Source organism: Sinocyclocheilus rhinocerous, unplaced genomic scaffold, assembly GCF_001515625.1.
Source record: "Sinocyclocheilus rhinocerous isolate Xijiao unplaced genomic scaffold, SAMN03320098_v1.1 scaffold785, whole genome shotgun sequence".
Lineage (NCBI taxonomy): Eukaryota > Metazoa > Chordata > Actinopteri > Cypriniformes > Cyprinidae > Sinocyclocheilus > Sinocyclocheilus rhinocerous.
Genome location: NW_015660521.1, coordinates 1,002,546 through 1,009,680, shown reverse-complemented (window position 1 = coordinate 1,009,680; position 7,135 = coordinate 1,002,546). Strand labels below are relative to the sequence as shown.

General features: G+C 35.3%; 1 protein-coding gene across 8 annotated transcripts in view; it reads left to right on the top strand.

Annotated features, from left to right (window-relative positions):
* The window catches only part of LOC107725315 (disabled homolog 2-interacting protein-like), a 104,693-nt gene that overhangs the window by 79,155 nt on the left and 18,403 nt on the right, over positions 1-7,135 (top strand). The gene's annotated exons all lie outside the window — the stretch shown is intronic.

The following is a 7,135-nucleotide window of genomic DNA, read 5'->3' as shown; positions in this document are numbered from 1 at the left end:
AAAAAAAAAAAAAAGTCAGAATTGTGAGAATTAAGTCGTACCATTGTGAGATTAGAGTTGTAATATTTTTAGATTAAAATAGTAGCATTGTGAGATTAAGTTCCTAGTATTTTGAGAATAAAGTCAAAATTAGCAGAACCAGTCATATCAATAGGAGAATAAATTCATAGCAATATGAGATTAAAGTGGACCACTGGTTGCCATTTATATTATTTATTGATAAATCCTATCCTAAAGTATTTATTGAGTTATTTATTGCTAAATCATATCCTAAAGTAGATTTAACTAAATCATCCACATCCATTTCTCACATAGAAGCTAAAGGAACAACGATTAATCAAAATATTAACTTTATTCTTAAAATATTAAAACTGTAATCTCATATTTCTACTATATTATTCCTGTGACTAAAGTTGTAATTCTGACTTTATTCTCATAATTTTTATTTTATTTATTTAGTATTTTTTAAAGTGGCATTAAAACGCTATAATTTCCAGAAGTCATCATCACTCAGAAATGCATCATATTCCATAATTAAAATGTGGTGCAAAGGCCTTTTCATGTTGACTATAAAAGTAAATTTGTTGCCTGACTGCATTTGTTATTTCTAGGAAGATTGTTTAATTATAGACTCTCACAGATGCAGTTTGCTGACAACTGAACAAGAGAGTGACATGACGATTTGTACATTGTCAAGATAAAACACTCAACAATCACTGTGCTACTTTGAGTTCCCATGTTACATTCTGAGTTATTTTGGATTTTGAGGTCTTAGTATAAAAAAGCTGACTGACAGGGACAGTTATTTTGAAGAGTTTTTTCTGAACCGAAGCATTTGCCTAGTTGTGAGGGTTGCTGAAAGAAACAGAACAGGACGTTCTAGTCCTTACTCTAAACCCATCAAATGTCCAACTGTGAAAAACGTCAATGATAGAGAAGAACAATAGAGACGTGGCCTGCTTCCCCTCATTTAATCACGGGAGTGCTGAGCGCTATGATTGCCCTCATTAACTTGAGCACGAACGGTTCTGATACTCGCCATGAATCAGCCTTAGAATCAGATGACATCACAAACAAAAGCGCACCGTCTGACACTTTGTCACTCATCTGTCATTATCGATCAAATGCTGCTAAAGAGAGTTGTTTTGCGATTGCTTTTTTTGCTGCAGCACTCTGACGCCAATCCAAGCCATTGTTGCATCATAACGGACCTGCACAACAATTTGCCATGCATTTCTCTAGAATATGTGATTGCATTATTGTTAAGTGCCACTCTGAGCTTATTTGGGATTTGAGTCTGTGCAATGCAGCAATACAAGCCCAAAGCACAATGTGTATTGTGTTTAGATGTGCTTGAATGAGATTTTGGTATTTTGTTTGCCTTTTGTGTTGAATGGAAAATTTATTCTGTCCTTTTCAGCAGCCCATAGCTGTTATTTTCCAACATTTTGCCATCACAGCGCACAATTCAAGCCAGAATGCATACAGTATTATGTAATTTTTCAGACAATCAATGAAGTGGCTGGTCTGTCATTACAGCAGAACTGTGTAACAGTCAATAAGGCTACAGTCTTTCATTACAGTGGCGTTAATTGGTCAGGGACTGCATTGTCTCTCATTATACGAGGCCAGAGCTGGTCAGCCAGTGCATTGTTTTTCATTAGCTGAAGCCTGGCTACTGTAAATAAAGTGCATTGACTTAGTCTCTGCATTCCACAGCTTCCTGTCTTTGTCTGCAGGCCTGCATGATTTCAATGAGTACTGATTAGCCTGATTATGTACTGATAGCACATGATTGAAATATATCTATATAATAATATCTGTCTGTATGGGGTATCTCGTTTTAAAATTGTCTTCAAATTGAATTGCCACATGCCAGAATTGTCGAATGATAAGCTCTCCATAATGTGTAGTCGCATAGTATGACATTCACCTTTATTGATCTAATAAGCAGCCATCAAATTTGTAAAATAGTCTTGAGATGCTGTGCTTTTGAGCTTTGTTAATGTATCAACTTCTTTGACACACATAACTGTAAATGGTAAAGATACAGTATGTATTCACAGTATGTATTCAGTATAGAATGTATACAATATTATATACTGTATATATTAATATGTAAATTACATAACTTTATCAAAAATTTAAACGGTCATTAAATTAAAAAAAATCCAATGTTTTTATTTTTATATTTTTTAACTTTTTGATTTCAAAATGTTTATCCACAACAATTTAAATCCGAGCTTTGTGATATACGGGTACAGATCCAGTCTGTTTGTGCAGGAACTATTGATTGTGCTGTGTGAGGGTGTGAGCAGGTGGGGGGAGATTCACGATTCTAACCTCACATAAAGAGCCAAAGTGTTTGTCCCGAGGGAAATTCCAAGTGTCAGGCCTCATGCTAATCAGCTTTTATTAATTCAGCCGTTGATTTGAGGGCCAAACGGGTTCATGTGTGCTAGTCCGAAAGATTATTTATCAGCATGGCTGTGCACTATAGGGAGGCGGGGCCTGTGGGACAGGGGTCATTAGTGGATCGCCCAGAGGATGAACGGACTCCTGAGGGCACACATTGCCATTTTAACAAGCCACTGCTTACTTATTCATGCCTGCCTCAAACCGTTGTAAGCATGAAGCTTAAACAGGATGTTAACAACCCTTCCACAGGCTATTGGACAGCAGGAAAAATGGGAAACATGGATAAGTATCATAATGACTGAATGGCCAATGAAAGCTATTTGAATTCACAGTATTTTAAGATACCAACAGATTTCAGTTTTATTGGTTTGGTTTAATTAAATGAGCAAAATATACATGCAACAAAACCAGAATAGGTTGTGTCAGGTGATCAAAAAAGTGATTTTGTGATCAAAAGTGACAGTAAAGACATTTTAATGTTATTTCAAATAAATGCTGTTCTTTTGAACCTTCTATTCATCAAAGAATTCTGAAAAAATGACAGTTTCCACAAACATATGCAGCACAACTGTTTTAGTCATTGATAATAATAAGAAATGTTTCTTGAGCCCCAAATCAGCATATTAGAATGATTTCTGAAGGATTATGCAATGGATGCTCAAAATTCAGTTTTGCATCAAATTAATAAATTCGATTTTAAAATGTATTAAACTAGAAAGCAGTTCTTTTAAATTGTAATAATATTTCACAATATTACTGTTCTTACTGTAGCTCTGATCAAATAAATGCAGCCTTGTTGAGCATAAGAAACTTGTTTCAAAAACTTCAAAAAAACAGCAAACTTTTCAGCAGTAGTGTATACTGTGCACAGTATGAGAATTGTATACACAGAAAAAAGCATGACCTACTATACTGTATTTTTACCAAAACATTCAGTATGCACATAGCAAATCACACTATGCACAGTATCCTGCAATGCAGTGCGCTTGACTTGCAGTGTGACAAATGAACTGGAAGTAATATCAACCACAATTTTTAACATCTCCCTCTCGACTGCCAAAGATATTTCTTTACAAAACTGGGCTACAAATACCCATATTTCTGACACGTTAACTGACACCACTCATGCAATCTAATAAGGTCATGTGACAACAATATCTCACACTACCTTAAAGCATTTACAGCTGCATACCGTTTCACATGTATTATTTGCTTAAAATATAGACAGTATATTCTGCCTAGTATGCAGTAAATGCTTCACTAGTACTCAATTTTCCATAAAACCCACATAGTTTTTCTTTTGCAGATGTGTGCTGATTGTGGTGCTTGGCTACAGACAGGCATGATGGGATGTGACAGGCATGCCTGTGCTCGGTGGCGTCTGATTAGTGATGAGACTACGGATAAGTCTCATCAGGGAACGGGCGCTGAGTGCTGCTCACTGTGTTAAGCTCTCGTGTCCTAATTGAATACCGAGCGCTGTGACTCCTGCCAAAGACGCAGAGCTTTTCGAGAAACTGGGTCTCATTTGATCCTCTCAGTGTCATAACCACAATGCACCTCTGCCTGACTGGGAAGGGAACCGCTCAGATATGCCCTTATCACCTGATCCCACCGGCGATGGCTGAGAGAGCTTTGTGCAGCACAGAAAATCCTGTCTTGTTCTTGTCTTATATAAGTGTAATGTGTCGGCAACTGTTTAGATCAGGGGTGTCAAACTCATTTAAGGTTGAGGGCCGGATCGGAAAAAATGCCCCCTTGTGCGGGCCGAATTACCTTTTGTTAAACCCTAGTTTGCTCACAATTACATTAATATTAACCATACAAACTACAATATAATAAATAAAAAAATCTAGGACAACTAGATGCTTGGTTATTTTAGGGGTGTGCAATATTGACACAAAATGTCTTTTTTTTTTTTTTGATAGTGATAATTACCATATTTTGCAGAGTGTGTTTTTGAGATAGCACCTTGGTTGGTTTTTAAGCCTGTCATGGATAAATAAATATGACACTAAAGCCGCCAGTAGGTGGCAGCAAGTCTCCGTCTTAATGAGTGATCCATTGACTCATTCATTCAAAACGGCTGATTCCTTTAGAAACTAAGCTAGTGATTGTCTTTATGAATGGGCCACTGAATCATTGACTCAAATAATTTGTTCAAAAACACAGATTAATTCAGTAACAAAATACACAGTGCTGCCTCGGAGACACACAATTGGTCTTACTTCGGCTTTGTTAAAAACTTTTTCTTGCCAAAACAGAGATAAACAGACAGCATTGTGACTAATATAACACACTTAATACTAGCATCTTGTTTGTTGAGCTGTTATATAAAATCTATTCATTTGCGATCGCGCTGACATTCGGGAAAGCAACACTCTTGATATAGTTAGACATTACTTAACTATCACAACATAAATATTAAAAACTAAATTTCTTACAGGGCATTTTATTTTTGCCCCCATATATTGAATTATATTGTAAACTGATAGCCTTCATCCGGCACTGAAAAAATTTGTTCCGCTTTAAATTCAAAGTAAAATATTGTAGCGAATACACTTTATTTAATTTTCAAAATTATGTTTTATTTGTTATTTTATAATATTGTTTAAATCATCCTGCGGACCGGATTGGACACCTCTGTTGGCCGTGTTCGGCCCGCGGGCCGTATGTTTGACACCCCTGGTTTAGATTGTTGCGGACACCTGCTTAGGAGACTGAATCCTCAGAAGGGTGCTTGTAGAGACGTGCAATAATGACTCAGACACTATCTCTCAAAACACAGTCATACATCTGCTGCAGATCATTGATCCAACGCCAGGGCATCAGCAGAAATCACGGCCAGCTGTAGACACACACACACACGCCCATGTCCTTTACGGAGATTCTGCTGACAGCAGTAGCACAGCACCACCCACATTGATCCTTCATCTCTCTCGCATTACATAGCTTATGACCAGATTGTGTTTTTGATGCTGGTGGGATCGTATGTTCTGCTGGTGTATGCCATCGAAATGCATCCTAAACCAGCATGGAGTAGCATGGGAACGTATACTGGTCTCTTAATCCATGCTAAACACATGGAGCTTATACAGGCCAGAAGCAATTTGATGCTTCTTTAAATAATACAATTTGAACTAATTTTAAGTATCTGACAGCATCAATTCAATTCTGCTTTATCATATTTAATAATCATTCTTTGGTGACTAAAGGTCTTTGCTAAATTCTCGTCTGAAATTTTCGCACGTTATGTCAATCAATCATGTTTACACACTGCCTCAGAAACTTTCGTCCGTAATAAAAAAATTCGGACCAGGTTCGATTTTCTGCGTTTTCACATCTGTAGCAAGCATTTTGATAGGAAAGGATGGCGAATACGGAAAAAAACTTAAGAAAAAAAAAACACATAAGAAAATTTCAGACTCAAGGACCTTTAGACTTGTTTGGGGACGAAAAGAACAAACATTTCCTTTTTATCACTAATATTGTTCATGGTATCTTTCTATTTTGTAATTATTGTGAAAAATGCAACATGAATATGCAGTATAATGATATAACTAGCAGAATGTGTTTTAGTATTAAAATGTGCTAAAAATTTAATTTTAGTGTTTATTTTTTTATGTAATGAAATGAATCAAATATTTTTAAAATCGGTAAATTCGCATTGAAACTAGAATTTGGATTAAAATAAATTAAAACTCATAAACCTCCCTAGTGAAAAATAAATATACTAAAATGTATTTGAAATACATTTATTTCATGCCAAGTATACTACAAATACATTTACATATTTATGTACTTAATAAAAATACCCTGCAATTGTACTTTTGGTATACTAAACTGGTATACTACTAATTTTTTACTTAATGCACTTTAATTGTGCAGAAGTAGTGCTGAAGTCTAACTAAAGATATACTGAAGCACATTTGATTGCGCTAAAGTGGAACTATTGCAAATATACTTTAGGTACACTTTAAATATCTTGCATATAATGACCAATATTATTCAAAGATCATAAAATCCTCATCAATAGTGACATTAAAACACATTTTTGGCTTAATATTAAGAAATGTACATTGTGCACAAGTATACTCCAAATAAAGTTGAATTATAATTTTTATATCAGTAAGTCTCGAGCGATATGTCAGTAAATATGTCAATAGATTTGAACTATACTTAGTATGAAATGAATGTATTTTAAATATATTGCTTTTTTACTAGAGCTAATAACTTTAATTTAAAAGAAACTAATAACTAACTTAATAACCTAATAAACATAATAGCTTTAATTTAATTTGAAAACATATGCAGAGATCTTTGGTCTTCTTGTAATACTTTTTTCCCTCACCACCTGATTTTCATCAATAATTTGGAAAAAAAAAAAGTCTTTAAGTTTTAAGGTTTATAGTTTATACTGACAGACAGGCAGATTTTTGGATCAGGGTGAAAGAACTTAATTTCCCACAAAGCCATTACCTTTTGAATTTCTTAGAATTGCAATTAAAGGGGTGGTTGATTGCGATTTCACTTTTTTAACGTTAGTTAGTGTGTAATGTTGCTGTTTGAGCATAAACAATATCTGTATCTGAACAGTATCTGCAAACTGAGATATTGTCTAAAATTCTGGCGGTTTAATGCAAAAACGGCTGGTAGGGACTACAACAAGTTACTTCCCAGATAAACCCCGCCCTCGGGAAAAGGCAGCAAAGGGGGC